Raw genomic sequence first — 26492 nt, forward strand, 5'->3', positions numbered from 1 at the left:
ACTCATATCTAAGTGTAGTTCTAGGCATCCTAGCTGTCCGGACAATACTGGTTACCGGAACAGTAGAACGCACTACCGAACATAGGGGTGTTACAATTTTGCCCCCCTTAAAATAAATTTCGTCTGCGAAATTTTACCCAATAGCCATCTTACAATAGTCATATGTTTATTTTCTCCTTTCTATATGATCATATAATCTTCTTTCCCTCGAATTTGTATAAGACTTTTAACAATCTAATATAACATTTAATTTATTTGTATAACACTAATATTCTCTTACTATTGTGTTGTCTAATATTTCGATTTATATTTCCTTCTTGAATAACCCTTGAAGTCATGTTAGAATGATTTATCTAGTCATTGGTCCTCCGACCATTCTAGTCAATAGTCTTCCTCATATTTGTAATATTTTTTTATTATATCTGAACCAATTGTTCAAATTTTTACTTCCACAATTCTTTTTATCTATTAATATTCTATAACTTACTTCCTTTTGTACTAAACTATAGCCTTTTGATTTTCTAACTTTTGAGTTTTAAATCCCTAAGTAGGATTTTCAAACTTATTTCCAACAATTAAATTCTGTCCTGGCATAACTATACCAAAACAGATGCCATTGACAACTGTTCTCATCTTGGTGTACTATTGAGTAGTACGTAGCTCTACACAATAATCTCAAGTCAGTACTGTAATCTGCAGCTTACAGTATAAACATCAAGAACATTGCATAGTTACTACGATACATTCTAATATATCAAACTTTCCTATTTTTTATCCTTTTCGAATTCACTAATATCCGAGACTTATTCTGATTACAATATTCATTGACAATTACTAAATGTAATATTTTTGCCCTCATCTAGAGCAATTCCATTACTATAACTTACTTTTAGGTAACTAAGAAATTTTTTTTTTTATGAGGGACAGTAGGAAGGCAAACAATACTAGTACTAACATAAAAGTATGCAGACCCCAGGTCAAACAAAACATATATATATTAGTTACTAGTTTAGAGAGTACCAGCAATGATGTCAAAAGTCTTAGCCTCTTCTCTCTGCCGTATAGCGTATACTCCAGCTGAAGCATCACCCTGTTCTGGCTGATTCACAGTACTCTGACTTCTAGGTGTACTACCCCTACCTTTACCTCTGCCTCTACTAACTGATGGTGAACTCTTTGGGGTAGAAACTTGGGTTGATCCCTCTGGTGTAGTAAATGATCCAGAACAGCATGGATTTACACAATCCCTAGCAAAATTACTAGTCTCTCCACAATTAAAACATGCTCCTATGGCTCTATAACATACCCCACTATGTGGTTTATCACAAGTTTCACAAAGTCGATCTGACAGCGCATTTTTGGGTTTCTGTTGAGTTTGCTTATCCGATCGGGGCGGTTTCTGTCTAGAAGATCCATCTCTACCGGACTTCTTTCCACCTCTGTTGTGTCCCCCAAAGTTTTTCCTCTTTCCAGTAGGACCACTGGAACTCTGTTCTACTGACTTTCCTTCTTTTTCTATCTTCTCTGATTACTTTTTTTCAGGGGCCGCTTTAGATTCAATTCTTTCTAATTCTAGTGCTTGAGAAATAAGCTCAAAGAAGTTATTATGTTTGAATCCGACCACTTGTAATCTGATACTGGGCTTCAAGCCGATTTTAAACCTCTTACATCTCTCCCTACTGGTAGAAAGTAGACCTACTGCATAATGGCTCAGGCAGGAAAATTCCCTTTCACATTCAGCCACCGATCTACTCCCCTGTTTAAGACTTAGGAACTCTTGTAGCTTCTGGTCCACATAAGCATCAGGGACATATTTTTGTCTGAACTCTCATAGAAAATCATTCCATGTTAGCACTGAAGGTTCTACAAGACTATGGGGAATTTTTTTCCACCAGTCATATGCATCCCCTTGTAGCAGAGACACTGAATATTCAAATCTGAGCTCCTTTGTACAATGTAGCTTCTTAAACACCCTATCCATTCTCTCTAACCATTGTTCTGCCTCTAGAGGATCTACTATCCCCCTGAACTCTATAGCCCCATATTTCATTAATTTGTCATACTGCCTAGCAGAAGACTGTGGTTGTACCACTGGTGTCTATAGTGGGACTTGAGTAGGCACATTACCAGCCATCTGTTGAAACATTGCAGCCATCTGCTGAGCGAATTGAGCAAGAAACTGCGGTACTAAGGGGGCTGGTGCGGCTGATCCACTGATATTATGTAGGGCTGGGGCATCCCTTTGTACCTCATCCTCTATCGATTGATCGACTAAACGATCACCCTCTTAAATAATCAATTCGAGGATCTTAGACCTCCTGAACAAATAACACAAGGAGATTTCCTCCCGTTAGTGCATATTTATAATGTAATGTACTGTATGCATCAAACAATGACATTGAGCAGTTGTATTATGAAGAAAGAATATTCAAATAATAGGTTAAAACAGAATTTAAAAACTAGCTCTGATACCACTAAAACATGTCACATCCTAAACCTCTGTAAGGCATAACATGATCCTGTAGTATACCTAATGAATTTCCAACTTCGTCTACTGATAACCCATTAAATACACTACAAGGGATTTTAAAACTTTTCTTACTTCTTTTTACAATGGTGAGCACTATTTACAGGTGTAAAATTTTTTTTTTTGAACTGAAGTGAAACAGCTAACATATTTGAATTATCACTAATTTCTGCAAAAATTTTGGCGGAGTGCCATCTGTATTTTGAACAAAACAGTTCTTCAAAAACCTGTAAAAAGCACTTCAAATATATTTCTCAATCTCAAACTCCAACCTTTAATCAACACAATATCTTTCTCAACTCAAATCCACAATAATTTTTCAGTATTTTCAAAGGCTGAAATAAAAGAAATATATCACAATATTTACAAGTCAAAATAATTTACAAATATAATTTACAACTTCAATGTACAATTTTAATTTACAACTGCTCAAAATCAAGAACACTATATACATACAGTGAACATACATTACAATACAAAATGCAAAATATGGTATACTCAATATACCCGATGATCTCTCAATATAGCATTAGCAGTCTAGTCTGCTGCCCTATCAGTCTGTCTACCTACGACAGCAATGAAAAGCTATCGCTGAGTAAAATTTACTCAGTAGTGCACAATAACAATTTGAAATGCGATATATAAATCTTTTATTGACAATTCACAAATCAAATAATTCACAATTCCATTTCACAATTTACAAAGTTCATATAACACAAATTTGATCAAATAACTGAATAATACAGTTTTGCCAATCAATAACACAATTTGATCAAATAACTGAATAATACAGTTTTGCCAATCAATAACAAAATTTAGGCCATGAAACAATTTTTCCACACATGCCATGTTGTACACCACGATAAGACACACTCACCCCAATAATCGAAATCAATGAGGGAGGAAGCTAGCTAAATAGTGAGTACTCATCCACACTCACCTCAGACTGACAAGTCAAAGAGGGAGGAATATAATCACACTCACCCCAGACTAATAAGTCAAAGAGGGAGAAATATAATAACAGTGTCATGCCAAATGTGAATGAAAAGAATTCTAAATCACAATATTTAAATATTTCATATAAACCACAAATCATATTTTATCTCAAAATTTCCATTTGCAAAGTAGGCAACACAATAATTTCCAGTTAAGATTCCCAAAGCCAAAACAATCAAATATTATTTATAACTCATTTTTCCAAATAAATTTTCTAGTAAAACAGTTAATATAAAAAGTATTGTGCACAGACATAATTTAAAACTATAATGTTCAACTAAATTTCTAAGTAGAAAATGAGAAATGAAAATTATTGTGCACAAACACAATTTAAAACAATAACATACAAAAAATCATAATTTATTTCAATTGAAAAATTCAAAAGAAATAACTATTATACACAAACCTCTGATATATGCCTCTTGGCCTGACTCAGTGTTCCTTACGCTTCTCAATATCCTTTTCAACTGAAACACACAATTTAAAGTGTTTCAGTACTCAATGAATTTGTTTCTAACAATAAAATCCAATATTTAAATTTTCCTGGTACTATTCCCTTCAATTCATTTCATTAGTCAACCTATAATGTTGACCCTTGATGCACTCTAAGTGAGTCAATTCTAATGTTACCAATATGTCACATTTTATAGCCTTCTAGTGTGGTACATGTTACCAAATTCATTTTCAAGTATTGCATTTTATTGCAATTTGCCGGAATTCGGTATACTAATTTGACCTAACTGGATAACCTAGTTCCCTTGGTTTTTGGGTTTCGATTAAAACTAAAAACTTGTAGGTCTATGTCTTATTGCACGTGGGGCAAAATTTCAGGTCATTCTGAGTTATATAGACCAAGTTATGGTCAATCTGCTAATGCTGGACAGAATGTACCAAAATGGTAGCTTTAGGTCATTTTTAGGTCACTTTTGGCTCGGCCAGTTTTTAGACCCGAACTTGTGAAAGCTATTTGGCTTGGTTTTGGCCATTTCTGGGCTTTGGTGTCTTCATAAGAATTGTAGATATATGTCTAGACTATTAATGGTAAAAATTTCAGGTTAATTGGACCTATTTTGAGTGAGTTATGGCCAAACACTAATTGCCGCCCAAATAGTTAATTTTCAGGCTTTGAAAGCACTAATCCGGATTTGGTCATTTTTCAAGTCACCTTCCAAGCAGAATTTTGGTAAGCTTCCTTCATGAAAGTTGGCACATTTTGTGCCTATTTTCACCTCCAAATAGTCTCATACCAATTGGAGCCACACACTTAAGGTTCTAAGCCAAAACACACACTGCCCTGCTACACACTCTTCATTACATACCAAAGGACACATTCAACACTTACCAAGTCACTTCCTTCATGCCATTTCTGTTTTGTACCATAACATAAACACATTTAGCAACTCATTTTTGGTCATTTTGGCAGCTTATAACCACACTCAATATACACATTATAGTCCTGAATTTTCCAAGTCCAAATTACAAACAATTTAACCACATGACAAGCTCATTTACATGTCCAAACTCAAACCTCTATACACATATACATGCTGCCATAACAAGCTCCATAATTCAACAACATAATTCCATAAACCACACCACGAAACAACACATTTTGATCTACACTTCAAGTTTGCCGAATTGTACATCTCTTTGAATTAACTTCCAAGCTTCCAAAATCAAGTGTATATCACACATACATTTAGTATACATCATCAAATTTATTCCTACACACATAAACACTTAGATCAACACTTTAATCTACCATTTACATGCAAGGATAAACTGCCCTTATTGAAGTTTCATGGCTGCCAAAAATGTACCTCTCCCTTAACTCATAAAACTTCAAAAATCCTTCCACAATTCAACTACCCATAACATCTATTCAAGGTTTAATGAAACAATAATAAAAAAATGCATACTTACCACTTTTGAAACTCTTCAAAACCTTGACTAAACTTGATTTTCTTGCTGCCTATCTACTGCCCAAGTTGTGTAGAACAACTTTAGTAAAGGAATCAAGTGGAAAAATAGCTTAGATCATGCTTGCATGAAGGTTCTTCAAATTCGGCCATGGAGGAATTTCTTTTTTCCATTTTTGGCTGGATTTTGATAGGTTGAAGAAGGTGAGTTTCTGCTGTCCAAAATGAAGGTTAATGGTCCACTTTAGGTGTTAGTGGACCACTAAGTGGAGATTTAATGTTTTTTTATTCTTAAATTTCAAAATTCTCACATTAAGCTCCTATCTTTTGCTAATTGAATTAGGTACCACCAATTTAATTTTTCATGACATTTTCCAAGTGTAATATCATATATATTTAATGGACATTTAGGTCAAAAGACAACTCGGGGTGTCAATTAGCCACAATGCCCCTGTTCGGGTTGCATTCCCGATTTTTCGGTAATACTGAGTTTTGTCGTTTTCTCGATTTCTCACTTTTCTTTGTACTAATTAATTAATTTTTCTTTGATATTTCTAATGATATTTATACTTCAATAGACTTTTATTTAAGTCCTTAAAATATTTTTCAGGGTTTCCCGCTGTCCAAGGCTAGTCAACGGTCCATGCTGCAACTTCCCGGTGCGGTCACCCATCGCTAGGGTTCTCGGCTCGTTAACTTGGTTACATTTCATTGCTATTATTTTTCCTTTGTTTTTCTTGTGTTTTCTTTTCTTGTATTTCATTATTTTATGTCTCCTCACTCATATCTAAGTGTAGTTCTAGGCATCCTAGCTGTCTGGACAACACTGGTTATCGGAACACTAGAACGCACTACTGAACATAGGGGTGTTACACATCCCCTTATAGTTTAGCCTCTATTGATTGATCGACTGGACGGTCCCCTTCTTTCATAGTCAATTAGAGGATATTACACCTCCTGAACAATTAACATAAGGAGATTTCCTCCCGTTAATGCATATTTATAATGTAATGTACTGTATGTATCAAACCATGACATTGAGCAGTTGTACTATGAAGAAAGAATATTCAAATTACAGGTCAAAATTGAATTTAAAAACTTGCTCTGATACTACTAAAATATGTCACACCCTACCCCTCCGTAAGGCATAACATGATCCCGTAGTATACCTAATGAATTACCAACTTTGTCTGCTAATAATTTATTAAATACACTACAAGGGATTTTAAAATTTTTATTACTTCTTTTTATAGTGGTAAGCACTATTGACAAGTGTTAAATTTTTTTTTTTTTTAACTGAAGTGAAACCAAATAACACATTTGAAGTATTAACAATTTCTCTAAAAATTTTGGCAGAGTGCCATCTGTATTTTGAATAAAACAGTTCTTCAAAAACCTATAAAAAGCACTTCAAATATATAATTCCTCAATCCCAAACTCTAATAATTTGTTCAACACAATAAATTTCTCAACATTATCAACTTAGTTCAACAATCAATTCTCCAGTCATTCCAAAAGCTGAGACAAGATAAATTTATCACAATACTTTTACAAGCCAAAATAATTTACAATTTCAATTTACAACTGCTCAATACCAAGTACAATATATACATACAGTGCAAATACATTACAACAAAAACTACAAAATATGGTATACTCAATATACCCGGTGAAATCTCAAAATGTAGTATAAGCAGTCTACTCTACTGCTCTGTATGTCTGTCTACCTGCAACAGCAATGAAAAAGCTATCGCTGAGTAAAATTTACTCAATGGTGTACAATAACAATTTAAAATGCGGTATATAAAACTTTTATTGACAATTTACAATTCAAATAATTCACAATTTCATATCACGTTTTTCAAAGCTCATATAACACAAATTTGATCAAACAATTTAATAACACAGTGTTGCCAATCAATAACACAATTTGATCAAATAACTAAGTAATACAGTTTTTCCAATCAATAACACAATTTGATCAAATAACTGAGTAACACAGTTTTGCCAATCAATATCACAATTTGATCAAATAACTGAGTAACACAGTTTTGCCAATCAATAACACAATTTAGGCCATGACACAAATTTTTCCGAACATGCCGTGTGTACATCACGACAAGGCACACTCACCCCAATAATCGAAATCAATGAGGGAGGAAGCTAGCTAGATAATGAATACTCATCCATACTCACCTTAGTCTGGCAAGTCAAAGAGGGAGGAATATAATCACACTCACCCCATAAATAGAGGAGGAACATAGTAATATTGCCATGCCAAGTGTGAATCAAAATAATTCCAAATTAGAAATTTAAATATTTCATTCAAACCACAAATCATATTTTATCTCAAAATTTCCATTTGCAAAGCAGGGAACACAATAATTTCCAAATAATATTCCCAAAGCCAAAACAATAAAAAACTATTCATTACTCATTTCTCCAAATAAATTTTCTGGTAAAAGCAGTAAATATAAAAAGTATTGTACACAGACCTTTGATATATGCCTCTTGGCCCTGACTCAGTGTTCCTTACACTTCTCAATATCCTTTTTAACTGAAACACACAATTTAAAGTGTTTCAGTACTTAATGAATTTGTTTCTAAAAATAAAATCTAATATTTAAATTTTCTTGATACTATTCCCTTCAATTCATTTCATTAGTCAACCTATAATGTTGACCCTTGATGCACTCTAAGTGAGTCAATTTTAATGTTACCAATATGTCACATTTTATAGCCCTTTAGTGTTGGTATATGTTACCAATTTCATTTTCAAGTGTATTGCATTTTATTGCAATTTATCAGATTTCAGTGTGCTATTTTGACTTAGCCGGACGACCTAGTTCCCTCGATTTTCGGGTTTCGGTCCAAACTACAAACTTGTAGGTCTATGTTTTATTGCACATGGGGAAAAATTTCAGGTCATTCTGAGTTGTGTAGACCAAGATATGGTCAATTTACCAATGCTGGAAAGAATGCACTAAAATGGTAGGCTTAGGTCATTTTTAGGTCACTTTTGGTTCGGCCAGTTTTGGTACCTTAACGTGTGCAAGATATTTGGCTTGGTTCTGGCCATTTCTGGGCTTTGGTTTCTTCATAAGAATTGTAGATATATGTCTAAACTATTCATGGTAAAAATTTTAGGTCATTTAGACCTGTTTTGAGTAAGTTATGGTCAAAACACTAACTACTGTTCAAATGGTCAATTTTCAGGCTTTCAAGTCACTAATCCGGATTTGGTCATTTTTCAAGTCACCTTCTAGGCAGAATTTAGGTAAGCTTCCTTCATGAAAGCTGGCACATTTTGTGCCTAGTTTCACCTCCAATTGGTTTCATACCAATTGAAGTCACACACTTAAGGTTCTAAGCTAAAACATACACTGGCCTAGTACTCACTCCTCATCACTTACCAATTACATATTCAATACTTACCAAATTGCTTCCTTCATGCCAATTCTGGTTTGTACCTTACCATTAACACATTTAACACATTTTGGTCATTTTGGACAGCTTGTAACCATTCTCAATGTGAGTACTATAACACAGAATTTTTCAAAGTCCATTTACACCATTTAACCACATGAACATACCCCATTTACATACCCAATTCCAAACTATTATACACATATACATGCTGCCATCAATAACAACATAATTCAATAAACCAAACCATGAAATAACACATTTTAAACTACACTTTAAAGTTGCTAATTTGCACATCTCCTTCAAATAGCTTGCAAGCTTCCAAAACCAAGTGCACTATCACACATACACTTTTTACACTTTGTCTAAATCATTTTTATACACATAAACACTTACATCAACATCTTAACAACCATTTACATGCAAGGACAAGCTGTTCATGGTGAGTTCTCATGGTTGCCAAAATGGTGTACCACCATTAAAACATCAAACTTCAAAATTCTTCCATAATTCAACTACTCACAATATCCTCTCAAAGTTTAAGGAAGCAAGAATTGAAAACACACACTTACCACCTTTGAAGCTTGACCAAATCTTAACCAAAACCTTTCTTTCTTAATTTCTACATGCTTCCCATGGTGTGGAGAATAACTTTAGTGAAGGGAGTATTGAAGGATCATGGCTTGATCATGGGAAATGGAAGCTCAAAGGTGGGATGGCAATGGAGTTTGGGAGAGAATTTAGAATTCGGCAATGAAGGATGAAGGAGATGAAGGTGATGAATGGCTGTCCACATTTGTCCACATATGCTGATATGGTCTCACTTAGTGTCCCACTAACTTATATTAAGTATTTAATATTCCAAAGTTTTCATAATTCCAATTACTCCCCCACATTTTTCCTAAATTTCATTACATATTTACTTTCCTTTTTCATGGGGTTTCCAAAATTTAATACGACTTATTTTTTATGGAAATTTAGGTCATAAGTCAACTCTAGTTATCAAATGACCACAATGCCCCTATTCTGGTTATATTCTAGATTTTTCGGTAACACCGAGTTTTATCGTTTTCTCTATTTCTCGTTTTTCTTTGTACTAATTGTTTAATTTTTCTTTAATATTTCTAATGACATTTATACTTCAATAGATGTTCATTTAAGTCTTAAAAATAATTTCCAGGGTTCCCTGCAGTCCAGTGGTAGTCAACGGTCCACACCGCAACTTCTTGGTGCGGTCACCCATCGCTAAGGTTCTCGGTTCGTTTAACTTGGTTACATTTCATTGCTATTATTTTTCTTTGTTTTTCTTGTATTTTCTTTTCTTGTATTTCATTATTTTATGTCTCACTAACATTTAAATGTAGTTCTAGGCATTCTAGCTCTCTTGACTGACACTGGTCACCGAAACAGTAGAACACACTACCAAACATAGGGGTGTTACATACTAGGCCGAATATCACACATGCTATTAGTTTGACTAGCAGGTATCAATCCAATCCAGGTTTAGAATACTGGATAGCTGTCAAGAATATCCTTAAGTACTTGACAAGAACTAAGGATTTATTCTTGATATATGGAGGTGGTGACTTGCAATTGGATGGTTATGCTGATTCTGATTTCCAATCAGATATCGATGATAGAAAGTCTACCTCTGGGTATGTGTTCATTTGTAATAGAGGTGCAGTCAGTTGGAAGAGTTCCAAACAGAGTACGACTGCAGATTCCACTACCGTAGCTGAGTATATTGCTGCATCAGATGCTGCAAAGGAAGCTGTTTGGATAAAGAAGTTCATGACAGAACTTGCAGTAGTTCCTCCATTGAGTCAGTAGTTCCACTTTACTGTGACAACAATGGACCAGTCATACAGGCTAAGGAACCCCAGTCTCACTAGAAATCCAAACACATAGAAAGACGCTACCACATTATCAGAGAGATAATTGGGCAAGGCGATGTAGCCATGCAGAAAATAGCATCAGCTAAAAATTCAACTGATCCATTCACTAAGCCTATGTCACAAACTCAGTTAGACCGACATCTTGAGAAGATGGGTCTAAGATATTGTAATGAATGGCTCTAGTGCTAGTGAGAGATTGTTAGTAGTATGCCTTAGAGCATATCATTTAATATGTATCTTGTACATGTCTTATTCATAAAAGGCATTTTTACTTTTCCGTTTACATAATATATTTTTGTGTAATAAAAAAGGTCCATTGATAGTTTGTTAGAAATTATATTCTTAAGTTGTTAAGAATATGAGTGACAGTATTTCTAGCACAAAGTATCATAAATTAGTTCACAATCGAGGATAATTCACAATAAGGACATGACTTATCCAGAAAGATTGTAATCATGTTTGTTCGCAAGTTATTTATATGAGATGTAAATAAGATGGAATGGTGAGTCTCATGCCATATAACAAACATGATAGGCACTTATACATGATAAGTAGGTTGAACTAGTGACATTTATGACAAGCACATGGAGTTTACTCTTGTCAATGTATTGTCATAAATCATATCAATGCATATAATCTTTAGACCTGACATAGCACAGTTATCTTGCATATAGGTGGTTTGAGTTTGATACTGCTTTCATACTTGTACTGTGTATGGGCATGTGTTAGCTCCTACTAGTTATATATAGAGGTAGGTGTTGATCAAGATGGAATCTGTTACCCTAAGTAAATAGGGATAAAATCCTATGTTCATTTAATTATTCTTGATGTTTCAAATTCCTGGCCAAGACAGATAGATTTAATCAGAAAAGAGTTTCTGATGAAAAAATCTTTTTAATCAAGAACTGGAATTAAAAGAGAACATAATATTCATAGCATGTAACACCCTCCCTGTAGTAACTCCGTAGATTCTACTGTTCTAGTGACCATTGTCGGTCCGGACAGTTAGAACGCTCGAAAAAATATTTAAACTAAAATGAGGAACCATAATTAACTCAAATGTTAATAAGAAAAATTTAGGAAAAATTTTAGAAATAAAATACAACCAAGTTAAATGAGCCGGTACCCTAGTGATGGGTAACCTAGTGGAAAGTTGCGGTTCTCGTAACTAAGAGACCTAGACTCGGTGGAAAATTCATAAAATAATTTTTGGGACTCCAGAGAAAGGTCATTGAGGTTCCTATAGCATTAGAATGCCAAGAAAATACTTAGAAAAATTTTTTAATTGGTACAGACAATTTTAGTCTGTTAAGCCAAACGGAGGGCATTTTTGTCATTTCCTTCAGAGATGATTTTTGGCCGACTTGTCTAGTTAAGTAAATAATTATTAAGACATAAAATATGAATAAATATTGCTAAAAATTAAATTGAAATTAAGTAGACAAGAAAAGGAAAGAAAATGAGATTAAATGACAATTTTGACATCACATGATGTCATCACCCCTATCTCCACCAATCAAAATTAAAAGCCCCTAAATTAAGTAATAAAAGAAGATAAAAAAAGAAAGAAAAATCAGAAAAGTCATCAGCTTTTTCTCCTTGTTGTTTCCTCTTTTCCTAGCCCTTCCACCATTAAAGCTTACACAAGCTTTAAAACTCACCAAATCTCACCCCAAAACCCTAAACACCATTCACAAAAATTAACCCCCACATCAAGAGCAAGTTTTTTATTATCATAAAGTGAAGAAATTCCAAGGTTTATACAAGCCAATAAAGAGACCAAAGAGGTTAGTGCATGTGAATAACTTAATCTTGTTTATTTCTTAAAATTTAGTTTGAATATGAACAAATAATTAAGAAATTGAGATAACTCATGTGTGAAAATTGAGAATGGGATTTTGACTAGCTTTATGGAAGTGGTAGTTGATGGTTTTGATGGATTTAAAATGGCTTAGAATTGGTGTTGATGTGTAGACATAAATTTGAAATGGATTAGTATGCCTAATTGACATGTGTTGTGTGAACCTTGAATTGGAGCTAGGGTTTGGACACAAAAACTTGGATCTTGTTCATGTGTTGGTGAATGAAAGTTTAAATGGTCAATTAGTGACCATTTGGCTGTATATGATGAAGAATTGAAGTGAGTTGTAGCTTGGGATTTGAGTTTGGCTGAGCTGCCTTGTGTGACCTGCAGGTCTGGATGTGAGTCCAGCCTGTTTGGGCAGCTATAACTTGGGTTGTGTAGGTTCAATTGGTGCAAGGCCAATTGGAAATGAAACTAAACACATAATGACACAACTTTGGCATAGAAACCTTGCCCAGAAAACCAAACTAAGTTAAAAATTGCCCTAATCTGGGTGACCTGCATTCTGCCTGGGCAGAATGACCAAATGAACAGTGTTTATTCATTTAGTCATAACTCAGTGTAGAAAGGTCCAATTGACCTGAAATTTTACCAACAGAAAGCTGAGACATATACCTACAACTTTTTTGAAGAACACAAATCCAAATTCTGATCATAACCTAGTCAAATTTCCAACCAAACTTAGGTTACCAAATCTGGCAGAACCAGTTTTGCCCAGAATTTTGGATTCTGTCCAATCTGGCCAGTTATGATGTTTAGGCCATAACTTGAGCTACAAAACTCCAAATGGAGTGATTCAAAAAAGGAAATATAACTAGACAAAATATGGAACAACTTTCATGAAATCAATTTTGCAAAATTCCTACTGTACAAATGACCAATGAACAGTAAATATGAGGCTTAAAATCTGAAAATTTTGAACAGCTAACATTAAGCTTAGAAATGGTATTGGCAACCAATACCAACAACTTTAGAATGCAAAATGTGGTATGTTGAGAGTATTAGAACTACCTATTGTCTATGCAAAAGTCAACATTTTAGTTGACTAATGAAATGAATAGTAACACCTAAACTTAAATTTCAAGAATTGTAAAATTTAAAAGTATAACATACCCTAGTACACCTAGCAAGATTGGTTTGGATAGGTTAGCATGCCAATAGGGTTCAGTTAGCAGTACTGCACATGGCATTATGCCATTCTGTGATTTCATGGGTTTTAGCCATTCTGACACTATGTTGATACTTGGCCTTATGCCTAATGTTATTACAGCTTATTAGCTGTTCAGTTGCACACCGGGAGATACATATGTGACCGATGGTGTGACGGCCCGAGGTACTTGATACCCAGTGCCAGTTTACTCGTTTATCCAGTCCAGTCGTCTAGTATAGGTTACTTGGGCAATCAAAAATGAAAGTTGATAAATTTAATGAAATAATGAATATAACAAGTACCAAATAAATAAGACTACCAATAATTATCAAAAATTTGTCTGCATGAGACATTAATACACTCACTGCATATTTATTTCCTTTTAGTTCTTTTTATTTTATTATTGGCACCACTAAGCATTATTGGCACCACTAAGCATTATTGCTTAGCGCGTCGCTTTTTGCCACGCGTAGGTTTTGGAGAGATGCATGCAGAGCCCAATGGACTGTAGATCGAGTGAGGTCAGAGATCTGCCTAGAGTCAGAGTCACCTCTCATATACAGTGCATCAGTGGTAGGACCTTTAGGTCCCTTTTGAAATTATGTTTTTGCATTTTATAATAGATAGTAGTTTGTGATTTGTAAATTATGAACTCATGTAAATAGTAAATTTATGTAATAATATGTTGATGTACATATTTTGAAGAATTTTGTTAATTAATATAATTTGAGAATATCTTCATGAAATTTTAATTGATTTTGAATTTGAATGAAGTTGTGGATTAATGTTGAGAACTTGAAATGATTGCTAATGTTGAGACCATGTTGATGGTTATTGGAGTTTGAGAATGATTGGAAATGATTATTGGAAGTGTTTTTCACAGGTTCCGAAGAATTATTTTCTCCATTTTTAGCCAATACTCTACCGAATTTTCTATAAAATTTTTGGAACCTCAAATAAATTATAATTTCAATAAATGACTTAAATGAATTATATTTCATAAATTGTACTTCATAACTATGAAAAAAATAAATTAGGAAGAATAAAAAATGATTGAATTAAAATAGGGTGTTCCGATACACTGCGTGGCATATCTTGCTTGGCTACACTGTAGACGAGTAAGGGATGTCACGTAGCAAATGAGGTTTGACATAAACCATGACTCCAGCTAGAATTGGGATTTTGTAATAGAGAGATTCTAGTGCATGGTAACATATGATTATAGGTTCATTTAAGGTAAACCTTATTACTAATTGGGTGGCCATGGCATGCTATGCTAGGTGTTAACCATGGTCTATGAGGTGCATAAAATGATTTAGAGAAATCATTTATGGTAAGAAAGAGTTCTGATAATATTAAGAGTTGATATCATATCTCATTGCCAATTAGTGATGAGCCTAGTGAGTCACACACATACACGAGTAATCACCAAGTTAAATATGATTTAATTAATTAATTAAAGAGTTTAATTGATTAATTAAATAGGTTTAGTTTGCAATTAGATTGCAAAGTCCCTAGCATGGCTTGAAACCAAATCTAGGTTATTGGATGTATACTATAAGTTAAATTTACATTTGAAGTGTTTAAATATGAATTTAATTATGAGAAATAAATTAATAGAGATTAATTAATTAATTTATATTTGATATAAATTGATTAGAAGAAAAGAAATAATTATTTTGGGTTGGGAACTGAAAATTAAGACACAAGGGTATTTTGGTCATTTCACAGGGTGACATGTGGCACCATGAGATGGTGACACATGGCACTACACATAAGCTTGCCATTTGCCTTTTAATCATGTAAGATGATCAAAGTCAAGATTAAATTTAAGTTTGACACTTGGCACAATGTGATTGGGTCAATTAAACTAAGAGCCAATCAGAAAGTGACATGTGGCAAGGGTTTTAAGTGGTGACCCAGCTATATAAGGGAAAGGATGAAAAAAGAAAAATAATAAGCTACTGTTTTTCTTTTGTGCCGCCACCCAAAAGAGCCTCTACCCTCTCATCTTCTTCATCTCTCATCAATTCAAAGAGAATTGCCAACATTCTCTTGAATTAAAATTGTTAGAAATCATTTCTAGTGTCTTGCATATATCTGTAATCTCTCTAAAGGCAAAACCTGATTTTCTAATTGATTGGAAAGGCTTGAGAAGCTATTCAAGGGGCTGCCATTGGTGATCTAAGTCTGGACAAGCTAGAGGGACAATATCTGGTGCCCTAGGTGCATCCCAAAATTGACAAACACAACTACAGTGCATCAAAAGGTTAGTGCACTTGTTCTTGATTTAATCTAGGGTTCTAATGAATTAATCTGTTAATTCTAAAATTTTAAATGGCAAATGTAGATCCAAAAATATATTAAAAGTGTTTTAATATGCTGTTTAACATTGAAATCAAATAGATAAATAATTAATCTTACATGATGCATGAGACCCTAGAAGAAAAATTTTAATTTAATGATATAAACTTGTGTTTTTCATGCTTCCGCTCCTTCATAATCACCAAGTTAAATGTGGTTTAATTAATTAGTTAAAGAGTTTTATTGATTAATTAAATATGTTTGGTTTGCAATTAGATTGCAAAGTCCCTAGTATGGCTTGAAACTAAATCTATGTTATTGGAAATATAGTATAAGTTAAATTTATATTTAAAGTGTTTAAATATGACTTTAATTATGAGAAATTAATTAATAGAAGTTAATTAATTAATTTATATTTGATATAAATTGATTAAAAGAAGAGAAATAATTATTTTGGGTTGAAAACTCAAAATTAAGACACAAGGATATTTTGGTCATTTCACAAGGTGACATAAGGCACCATGAGATGGTGACACAAGGCACTACAAATAAGCTTGTCATTTGTCTTTTAATTGTAACACCGCTATGTTCGGTAGTGCGTACTATTGTTCCGGTGACCAGTGTTGTCCAGACAGCTAGAATGCCTAGAACTACACTTCGATATGAGTGAGGAGACATAAAATAATGAAATACAAGAAAAGAAAATACAAGAAAAATAAAGGAAAAATAATAGCAAAGAAAAATAACCAAGTTAAACGAGCCGGGAACCCTAGCGATGGGTGACCGCACCGGGAAGTCACGGCGTGGACCGTTGACTAGCGCTAGACCACGGGAAACCCTGGAAAATATTTTTAGGAATTAAATAGACCCCTATTGAAGTATAAATATCATTAGAAATATTAAATAAAAATTAAATAATTAGTACAAAGAAAAGTGAGAAATCGAAAAAAGGACAAAACTCGGTGTTACCGAAAAATTGGGAATACAATCCGAACAGGGGCATTGTGGTCATTTGACACCCCGAGTTGTCTTTTGACCTAAATGTCCATTAAAAGTAAATAATATTACACTTGGAAAATATAATGAAAAATAAATTTAGGAGTACCTAATGTAAATAGTAAAAGTGGAGTGAAATTTGGATAATTAGCACTTAAATAATATTAAATTAATTTCTTATGTGAGTGGACCACTAAGGGATTATAATATGCATTAAGTGGGCAGATTACTCCACTAAAACTTTATCTTCAACCTTTGAAGACCACCATTGCCGTAAAGAAAGCCTTAGAAACCACCATTGTTGTCCCATTTGTGAGCTTCATGCATCCATGATCCAAGCTTCAAGTGGTTAGGGTTTCTTCACTAAAAGTAACCACCACACCTTGGGCAGCATTTAGGGAGTGAGAAAGGTAAGTTTTGATGAGTTTTTAAGAAGCTTCAAAATAGGTAAGTTTTTGTTTTTGAATGTTGCTTTGTTAAAGTTTGTAAGCATGTTATGGGTGTTTGATTTATGAAGAAATTTTTGAGTTTTGATGTTGAATGGGAGTGTGTACTTTTGGCAGCCATGGAAGCACCTTGAAGGCAGTTTAATTGTGCTTGTAAATGGTGAATTAAATGATTGATTAAATGTATATTGTGTAGGAAATTATTTGGGTGATGTATACTTAGTATATGTAAATGTAAAATGAAATTTAAAGCTTGGAAAGTAATGGAATGTAAGTGTACCATTGTGGCAGTTTGCTAACTCTTGAAGAATGCTAGAATTCATGCTTCGTTTATGGAATAATGATGTTAAAATGTGTTGGTTGTTATGACAGTTTGAGTGTGTGTAAGGTGGTGTGAAGTGGGACATGTAAATGAGCATAAAAAGGTGATTGAATTGTTGTAAATTGGATTGAAAAATTCTGCACTTGTTGGTGTATGTTGAATGTAATTGTAAGCTGCCAAAATGACCTATAATGTGTTGTGAATTATGTTTAGGTTGTGGTACAACCAAAATTGGTTTGAATGTTAAGTTTGGTGAGTGTTAAAAGTGATGCTTGATGTGTATGCAAGAAATGCAATAAGGCAGTTTGAGTTTTAGGCCTAGAACTTTATCAGGTGGCTCCAATTGGTATGAGACCAATTGGAGGTGAAACTAGGCACAAAATGTGCCAACTTTCATGAAGAAATCTTACCAAAATTCTGCTTGCAAGGTAGCTTGAAAAATGACCAAATCCGGATTAAGTGCAATTGAGGCCTGAAAATTGACCATTTGGGCAGCAGTTAGTATTTAGGCCATAACTCACTCAAAATAGGTCCAATTGACCTGAAATTTTAACCATGAATAGTTAAGACCCATACCTACAAGTCTTATGAAGACACAAAAGCCCAGAAATGACCATAAGCAAGTCAAACAGCCTGCACAAGTTCGGATCCAAAAACTGGCCGAACCAAAATTGACCTAAAATGACCTAAAATGACCAATTTTAGTGCAAGTAGACCAGCAATAGTAAAATGACCATAACTTGGTCTACATAACTCAGAATGACCTAAAATTTTGCCCCGCGTTCCATAAGACATAGATCTACAAGTTTTTAGTTTTGACTGAAACCCGAAAACCGAGGGAACTAGGTCGTCCGGCTAGGTCAAACTAGTATCCCAGAATCCAGCAAATTGCAAGAAAATGCAGTATACACGGAAATGAATTTGGTAACATGTACCAACCCTAAAAGACTATCGAATGTGACATATTGGTAACCTTAAAACCTAATTTACCTAGAATGCATCGAGGGTCGATATATTAGGTTGATTAAGCAAATAATAACATTCAGTGAATTATTTATCAAACATTATCGTTAGAGACAGTTTAATTTAGTACTGAAATACTTCAAATTGTGTTTCTCAGTTAGCAAAGACTCAGGAAAAGGGAAGGAAACACTGAGTCAAGACCAGGAGACAGTTATCAGAGGTTTGTGCACAACAGCTATTTCTTTTGAATTTTTCAATTGAAATGAATTATGACTATTTTTACATTATTGTTTTAAATTGTGGAAATGTGTTTGAATGGATACTTATTGCTTGAAAAACATTGTAAATGGTTTGAAACTGTGAAAAATTGTTTGAATGATATTGATGGATACTTATTGATTGAAAAGCATTGGAAATGGTTTGAAACCACAGCTATCATGTATATTGATTGTATTCCTCATTAGCTTGTCTAGTGGGACGAATTGAATTCCCTCTCTGGCTGAAGTGTTGAAGACGAATCGAATGAGTACTCATATTTTTGCTAGTTACCTATGTTATTCCTCATTAGTCATCGACTTTTGGGACGAATTGAATACCTCATTAGCCATCGGCTTTTGGGACGAATTGAACTTTGGAACATGATTAAGCTGTGTGTGATTTATTGATTTGTATTATGAGATTGTGAAATGGAGTTAAATCCTTATTGATATTTACTGTCTTTTGAAGTTAACTATGTTTTGATCTCTGAGATTTATTGTGATATTGTGTTAAATTCCTTCTGACACTCATTGTCTTGAATTTAACTATGATTTTACATATCCATCATTTAAATGATTTATGAATTGTGATTTAAAGTTGTATTTGGTTAATGTTGTGCACCACTGAGACATTGTCTCAGCGATAGCTTTTTGTTATTGTCGCAGGTAGACAGACAGACATGGCAGCAGACTAGGTTGCTAGTACATCCAGCGAGAGATTTTCGGGTATAACGTGTATACCACATTTTACATTTTGTACTGTAATGTATGACCACTGTATGTACATAGTGCTCTTGGTTTTGAGCAGTTGTAAATTCAAATTGTACATTAAAGTTGTAAAATAATTATGAGTTATTTTGACTTGTAAAAATTGTATTATATTTCTTTTATCTCAGTCTTTGAAAAATCACTGTGGATTTGAGTTGAGGAATATGTTGTGTTGAGAAATATATTGAAGTGCTTTTTACAGGTTTTCTGAAGAACTGTTTTATCCAAAATACAGATGGCACTTTGCCAAAATTTTTATAAAAATTCCAATTAATTCAAATGTGTTAGTTCTATCATTTCAGTTCAAAAAGGTTTTTAACACCTGTAAATAGTGCTCACCACTGTAAAAGAAGTAAGAAAAGTTTTTAAAATCCCTTGTAGTGTATTTAATGGGTTATTAGTAGACGGAGTTGGTAATTCATTAGGTATACTACGGGATCATGTTATGCCTTACAGAGGGGTAGGGTGTGACATGTTTTAGTGGTATCAGAGCAAAGTTTTTAAATTCTGTTTTCACATGTTACTTGAATATTCTTTCTTCATAGTACAACTGCTCAATATCATTGTTTGATACATACAGTGCATTACATTATAAATATGCACTAACGGGAGGAAATCTCCTTGTGTTATTTGTTCAGGAGATTTAAAATCCTCGCATTGACTATGGAAGAGGGTGATCGTTCAGTCGATCAATTATTGAGGCTGAGGTGTAAGGGGATGCCCCAGGCCTACATAATGTCAGTGGTTCAAGAAGACCAAATTTCACTGCATCGCAGCTTTCGCCGCCGCCGCTTAGCAAATGGCTGGAATGTTCCAACAAATGGCTGGTAATGTGCGTACTCAAGTCCCAATACAGACACCAGTGGTACAACCACAGTCTCCTATTAGGCAGTATAACAAATTGATGAAGTATGGTATGACACCCCTTACCCGTCTACAGTATATCCGAGTAAGCTATGTCACACGGCGTACCAGAACACTCTATTTTACCTTAATTTATTTTTATCATAGTTTTGAATACAACTTGTGAAATATAATTCATTTAAGCCATTTATTGAAATTACAATTTATTTGAGGTTTCGAAAATTTTATGGAAAATCCGGCAGAGTACCGGCTAAAACTGGAGAAAACCGTTCTTCGGAGCCTGTTAAAACACTTCCAATAATCATTTCTCATCATTCTCAAACTCCAGAGATCATCAAAATCTCAACATTTTTCAATTTCATTTCTCAATCATTCATCTCATATGATAATCATGTACAAATCACAAATAAACATTCACTTTTCCATTCATCAACACAATTTTCATTTTTTACATGAAAATCAAAATATATTACATAAGTTTCATTTACACAAAGGAAAGTAAAAATCAATTACAAAAATACCAAAATGAAGCCTAGTGTCTTACCAATGCACTGTAGATGGTGAAGTGACACGGACACTATGCAGAGCTACAGGATGGACTCACCCAGTCTGCGGTCTACTGGGCTCACGATCAGTATCTCCAGAAGCTACGCATGGCAAAAGCAACGCGCTAAGCAATGATGCTTAGTGGTGCAATAATAAAATAAAAGAAAATAGCAGAAAATAAATATGTATTGAATGTATATGTCTTATTTGTTTTGTATTTGTTATATTTATTTATTTCTTTAACTTTGTCCATTTTCATTCATTTAGTTGCCCAAGTAACCTATACTGGATGACTAGACTGGATAAACAGGTAAACTGGCACTGAGTATCAAGTACCTCAGGCCGTCACACCATTGGTCACATATGTATCTCCTGGTGTGCATTAGAACAGCTAACAAGCTGTAAATAACAATAGGCACAAGGCCAAGTCTCAACACAATATCAAAATGGCTAAAAGCCATAAAATCACAGAATGGCATAACGCCATGTGCAGTACTGCTAACTGAACCCTATTGGCATGCCAAACTATCCAAACCAATCTTATTAGGTATACTAGGGCATTTGATACTTTAAAATTCTTTAATTTGTGAATTTCAAGTTTTGGTGTCACTATTCACTTCATTAGTCAACAAAAATGTTGACTTTTGGATAGAAAATAGGTGCATTGGTTTTAACACTCCCAATGTACCACATTTTGCATTTAAAACTTGTTGGAATTAATCACCAAATCCATTTCCAAGCTTAGCACTAAGGGGCAAAATTTTCAGTTTTTGTACCATAAGTTTACTGTTCCATTAGGGACTGTTACATTGGAAATTTGAGGAAATGGTAAACATGAAAGTTGTTCCTTATTTTGTCTAGTTGAATTTCTTTTTTTGAATCACTCCATTTGGAGTTTTGTAGCTCCAGATGTGGTCCAAAAACCACAGCTGGCCGGATTTCCAATCTGCAGAATTTACCAAATCTACAGTACAATGAACAAAGGATCGCCACTGCCTTGTTGAATAGGTTCTGGTCATAATTTGGGGTAGGTTTCTTCATGAAAGTTGTTTGTCTATATCTCATCTTGTTGCTGTAAAATTTCAGGTCAAATGGACCATTCTACAGTGAGTTATGGCCAAATGAACAGCCATCGCTCATTTGGTCATTCTACGTAATTTGCTTGTGGTATCCGGATTGGGGCCAACTTTTGGTCCACTTGCTTTGGTCTTTTGGGCATGGTTTCTTCAGAAAAATTGTGCCATTATAAGTCTATTTTCATGTCCAATTGGCCAAACACCAATTGAACTTACACAGCCAAAGATATGGCAGTCCAAACAGGCTGTACTCACAGCCTCCTTGCTACTGTCCCTAGGCAGCCTACCATTTCACTTTGACATGCTATATTTCAGTCCAAATTATGGTCAACTTACCTCAAATGGTCACTAATTGACCATTAGAATGTTATTTAACAATTTCATAAGCCAAGTCCAATTTTCACTCCCAAACCCTAGCTCAAATTCAAGGTTTACACCAATTACCCTAGTTAGCACACCAATTCATTTTACATGTGTATATATACCTTAAACATCATCTTTAGTCCACTCTAAGTCCATCAAAACAATCACTCTTATCCCTTCCTTAGGGCTGCCGAAATTCAAGGAGTACATATACATAAATTTCATTCATTTAATTCACAATTCCTTACTTATTTTAAGTCCTTAATATGGAATAAAAGAAGTATAAGTATAAATAGGCACTAACCTCTTTGCTCAACTTATTGAACTTGTGAAAACTCTAAAATTTCTCCTCTTTGTGGCTGCCTAGAGCTTCCTTAGGGTGTGTGGATAAGTTTTAGTGAAGGTGACTTAGGGTTTTAGGGTGAGGTTTGAGAGATTTTTAAGCTTCAATGGAGTGTTAATGGAGGTTTAGGCCAAGGGTATGATTTCGGCTGGTTTGAGGAAGGAGGAAGCAGCTGGTGTTTTTAATTTCTTTTGTCTCAATTATCTCTTTTTATTAGTTAATGAAATGGTTGTTTGATTATAATTGGTGGAAACTTTTAAATGACATCATAATGATGTCATATTTGGCATTTTATTGCATTTTCTTTTCTTTTCTTTTCTACTAACTTTAAATTAGTTTTTCATCAACATTAATTCATATTTTATGTCATAATAATTATTTACTCAACTGGACAAGTCGGCCAAAAATTGCCTCTGAAGGCGAAATGACCAAAATGCCCTCCGTTTGGCTTAACTGGTCAAAATTGTCTGTACCGATTGAAAAATTTTTCTAAATATTTTCTTGGCATTCTAATGCCATAGGAACCTCAATGATCATTCTCTGGAGTCTCAAAAATTATTTTATGAATTTTTTCCCGGGTCTAGGGCTCCTAGTTGCAAGAACCGCAACTTCCCTCTGGTTACCCATCGCTTGGGCACCGGCTCATTTAACTTGGTTGTATTTTATTTCTAAAATTTTTCCTAAATTTTTCTAATTAATATTTGAGTTAATTATGGTTCCTTACTTTAGTTTAAATATTTTTCCGAACGTTCTAGCTGTCTGGACCGACACTGGTCACCGGAACAATAGAATGTACAGAGTTGCTACTGGGAGGGTGTTACAACTCTTCCCCTCTAATTTAAATTTTGTCCTCAAAATTTACCTGATGCAAACAGTTGAGGGAACTGTTGCCTCATCGTCTCTTCACTTTCCCAAGTTGCCTCCTCGGTGTTGTGGTGCCTCCAAAGCACTTTCACCAGTGGAATCTGTTTATTTCTCAACTCTTTTATTTCCCGAGCCAGGATCCGTAGAGGTTCTTCTTCATATGTCAAATCCGGTTGTATTTCAATTTCTTCCCTGGAGATGACATGTGAAGGATCTAAGCGGTATCTTCTTAACATAGATATATGAAACACATTGTGGATCTTGTCTAGCTCTGGAGGTAAAGCTAGCCTATAGGCCACTGGACCCACACGTTCAATGACTTCATATGGGCCAATGACCCTAGGGCTTAACTTACCTTTCCTTCCAAACCTTAATACCTTCTTCCACGGTGACACCTTGAGGAACACTTTGTCGCCAACCGCATATTCTATTTCTTTTCTCTTTAGGTCAGCATAAGATTTCTGTCTGTCTGAGGCAACCTTCAGATTGGCTTTGATTAGTTTTACTTTCTTCTCAGTTTATTTCACCAGGTCTGGCCCCACCAGTTTGTCTTCGCCCAATTCAGTCCAGCACACTGGAGTTCTACATTTCCTCCCATACAGTGCTTCATATAGGGCCATTTGGATACTAGCTTGGTAGCTATTGTTGTATGCAAATTCTGCCAGTGGGAGGTATCTATCCCAACTTCCCTCAAACTCAATGACACAACTCCTCAGCATATCCTCAAGGACCTGACATATATTTAATGTTATTATTATCATTTTAATTCAATATTTGTATCAATTCCATTGGTTTCAATTGTTTACCTGGATTACTCTTTCGGATTGCCCATCCGTCTGAGGATGGAAAGCTGTGCTGAAGTGGAGTTGTGTACCCAAGGACTCATGCAACTTCTTCCAAAATCTCGAAGTAAAACTATGGTCTCGATCAGATATGATGGAAAGTGGAATTCCATACGCCTAACTATCTCACCGATATACACCGCTAACTTCTCCAAAGGAGTAGTCACCCTAACTGGCAGAAAGTGTACTGACTTTGTCAATCTATCAACTATCACCCATACTGCATCATGTTTCTTCTGGGTGAGAGGTAGACCACTTACAAAATCCATGGTGACCCGATCCCATTTCCATTCAGGTATGCGATAGGTCAGAGTAGCAAACCCGATGGAACTTGATGTTCTGCCTTGACTTGCGACATGTCAAACATTTAGTCACATAGTCGATTATGTCCTTCTTCATACTGTGCCACCAATATCAAGCTTCAGATCATGATACATCTTTGTACTTCCTGGGTGCATAGCACATACACTGGTGTGTGCCTCTTTTAGAATACTGGCCTTCAATTCCCCATCATCTGGTACACATACTCTTCCTTTGTAGTACAGACACCCATCTGCTTTCACCCCATAGTCAGTTGCTTTTCCCTCTGAGATTTTGCTCATAATAGCCATTAGCTTCTCATCTACCTTCTGCCCATCTAAAATCAGTTGTAACAGGTTTGGCCTAACTTGTAACTCAGCCAAAATAGCTCCATCTCGAATCAAAGTTAGACAGGCATTCAATGATCTCAAAGCTGTCATGGATTTTCTGCTCAAAGCATCAGCAACTACATTTGCCTTCCCAGGATGGTAGTCAATTACACAGTCATAGTCGTTCAGGAACTCAATCCATCGCCTCTGTCTAAGGTTGAGCTCCTTCTGAGTTGGCAAATATTTTAGACTCTTGTGGTCTGTGTAAATGTAGCACTTTTCACCATACAAGTAATGCATCCATATCTTCAGTGCGAAGATTATTGCTCCAAGCTCTAGATCATGGGTAGGGTAATTCTGTTCATGTGGCCTTAGCTGTCTAGAAGCATAAGCGACCACCTTCCCCTCTTGCATCAATACACACCCTAACCCATTATGAGAGGCATCACTGTAGAACACAAAGTCCTTTCCTGACACTGGCTGTGTTAACACTGGTGCCTCTGTCAACATAGCCTTCAACTTCTCAAAACTGGTCTGACACTTGTCATTCCAGTCAAATCTGACATTCTTGTGTAATAACTTGGTCATTGGAGCAGCTACTAAGGAAAATCCCTTCACAAATCTCCTGTAATACCCAGCTAGCCCCAAGAAACTTCTGACCTCAGTTGTATTCCTGGGAGGCTTCCATTCCATCACTGCTTCTATTTTCTTGGGATCCACACTAATCCCATCAACTGACACTATGTGTCCAAGGAATGCAATCTCATTCAACCAAAAGTCACACTTGGACAACTTAGCATACAACTTCTTTTCTCTCAGGGTTTGCAGAACAATCCTCAAATGTTTATCATGTTCTTCCCTGGTCTTGGAATACACCAAAATATCATCAATAAAGACCACTACGAACCGATCTAGGTATGGATGGAAGATACGGTTCATAAGGTCCATAAATGCAGCTGGTGCATTTGTTAGGCCAAAGGGCATCACCAGAAACTCATAATGCCCATACCGGGTCCTGAATGCAGTCTTTGGCACATCTGCATCCTTCACCCTCAACTGATGATACCCTGATCTGAGATCAATTTTGGAAAATACTCCTGCTCCCTTCAACTGATCAAACAGATCATCAATT

Source organism: Hevea brasiliensis, chromosome 7 (genome assembly GCF_030052815.1).
Source record: "Hevea brasiliensis isolate MT/VB/25A 57/8 chromosome 7, ASM3005281v1, whole genome shotgun sequence".
Classification (NCBI taxonomy): domain Eukaryota; kingdom Viridiplantae; phylum Streptophyta; class Magnoliopsida; order Malpighiales; family Euphorbiaceae; genus Hevea; species Hevea brasiliensis.